We start from the raw sequence: 2035 nt of genomic DNA, 5'->3' as shown, positions 1-2035 counted from the left end.
AACTGTGACAAAATGAAGATGGTCAAAATTCAGATCCGCCCCCAAAATGAGGGCAAAATAAGTGGTGGGTGTAAACAAACCAAAGAAAAATAAACTCTACTCCACCTAGGAGCAGGTTCACTCTGAGATATCCAGAGTAGTCAAAAGGACGAGAACCAGAACTCCTCCCGCAGACCCCAGTGGTCATTCATCACAGAAAAATCAACCGGGAAGAGTCAAAAGGAGGAGTGTTCATAAAAAAGGACGGAGTGGGACTCGTTAGCGACCTGTCCGCGTCTGCTGAGGGACGTTCCCAGGGTCCCAGGAAAGCCCTCCCTCCCCTCGCTCCAGCTCTTACCTTCCACTTCCTCAGCGCCCTCCATCAGCATCTTCTTTGTCAAATTTGAAATCTGGCCAGTGAGGGAAGCCAGGCTACCCCCCACTCGACCCAGAGACTGGCCCAAGCCGGCTCCCAGGCCCCCAAGCCAGGACGACATTGCTGCGGGTTTAGAGAACGACCCGGTCAGCTCCGAAGAAAGCGACCAGCGCCGTGGGACAACCCCGCCAAATGTCCTCGAACGTCTGCCTTCACGGGACTAGTCCACATCCAAGCACTCAGAATTCCATTGCACAACGCGGGATTCCTTGGCAACGCCGGCTTCCCTGGCAACGCCGGCTTCGCTGGGGGCTCCCACCAAGGGCCGGGTTCTGCCTGGAAACGCAGAGGCCTGGCCTGGAACTTTACCAGGGGCCCGCTTCTAGTGACACCGTCACCCACGCGGGGCCTCGACTCATTCCCACGACTTCCCATCGTCCGGACTGGGTCACTGCTTCCTCTCCTTTAGTGACTTTCCCCAGTTCCGTGGGCAATTCCTGAGAACTCCACGCCAGCCGCCACGACACCCGCTCTGAAAGCAGCTGTGGAGCAGAGAGAGGCGCTGCGGTGGGGTAGAAGGGCCCTGCGCAGCCGCCAGACGTGTCCTTGGCGCAGGGGAGGGTGGGATCGCGGAGGACCGCGGGGTGAGCTGGCGGGGGCCGGCAGTCTGCAGCCCAGGGAGGGCAAGGTCAGCCTCCACGGAGCCGCCGGCTTTGGCCGCGGGAAGAATAGTCTGGAGGACCCGTGGCAGCGCTGCACTCTCGGCCTGCTGCAGCTGCGTTTCGAGGCGGAGCCCACCCTTGGTGGGGTCCCCCCAAGCCGGCGTGCCCGCTGGCCTCCGAGCGCTGTGAGTCATCCTAATCTGCGGAAAGGATGGCGGAGGGGAACAGGGTAAAAGGAGAGAGTCCCGGCCTGGGGACCCTGGCAGTCACCGCCCCAAGGATGTCAGGGCACTAGAAAGCACCCCCGGCGCAACGACCGCCTGAGGATCTGCTGCTCCCGAAGGGGCGCTGTGGCGACGCGTGCATGCCTGAGGGGCTCTCTTGGAAGGCGGCCTCCAAGCAGCCCGGGCATATTCAGCCTCTGGCGGCTGCGTGTCTTTGCCTCACTCCTACCCAGAAAAGCAAAGCAGCGGCGTGGACGGCATGCACCCTTCGATAGCTCAGCTGGTAGAGCGGAGGACTGTAGACTACACAGACATCTGTGGACATCCTTAGGTCGCTGGTTCGATTCCGGCTCGAAGGAGGTGCCTGACGCTTTTGCCCACACGTCACTGCCCGCCTGGCCAAAGGCCCTGCAGCCGCCAAGCAGCATCCACACTCTCCTGGGCAAAAGCCACCAAAGCCCTTCTGGACCACCTAGGGAGCTCCGCGTGTGCAGATGACGGGAACCACGCCTGCTCATTCCTCCCCACGTCTGGGATATATGGAGACACCTACCCTTTAACCGGGTTAGACAGTCCGCCTTGCTGCTTTCTTCGGGCCCAGCGGACCCCCAACAGCCCCCGCTCTCCCCCTTTTATTTGCAGACAGCGCACAGGGCTCTCCCACCCGCCCGAACTCTGGCAACCCCGCCGTGCCCACGTGTCACAGAGCCTTCCCGACCAGGTGGACAGAGAACTGGGCCCAGGCTGAAGCCCCTGTAGGTCGAGCCCCTGAGGGAGCTGAAGAGCCTACAGGT

At 61.5% G+C, this 2035-nt stretch overlaps 1 non-coding gene across 1 annotated transcript; it reads left to right on the top strand.

The window, feature by feature from the left end:
* The first annotated feature begins 1506 nt into the window (after positions 1-1506).
* On the top strand, positions 1507-1600 carry TRNAY-GUA (transfer RNA tyrosine (anticodon GUA)). The gene is made up of 2 exons: positions 1507-1543; positions 1565-1600. It is a non-coding gene; the product is annotated as a tRNA-Tyr (tRNA).
* The last annotated feature ends 435 nt before the right edge of the window (positions 1601-2035 follow it).

The sequence above is a fragment of the Cynocephalus volans genome, chromosome 3 (genome assembly GCF_027409185.1).
Source record: "Cynocephalus volans isolate mCynVol1 chromosome 3, mCynVol1.pri, whole genome shotgun sequence".
Taxonomy (NCBI): Eukaryota; Metazoa; Chordata; class Mammalia; order Dermoptera; family Cynocephalidae; genus Cynocephalus; species Cynocephalus volans.
The sequence above is the reverse complement of the archived record's forward strand: the minus strand, read 5'-3'. Positions and strand labels throughout refer to the sequence as shown.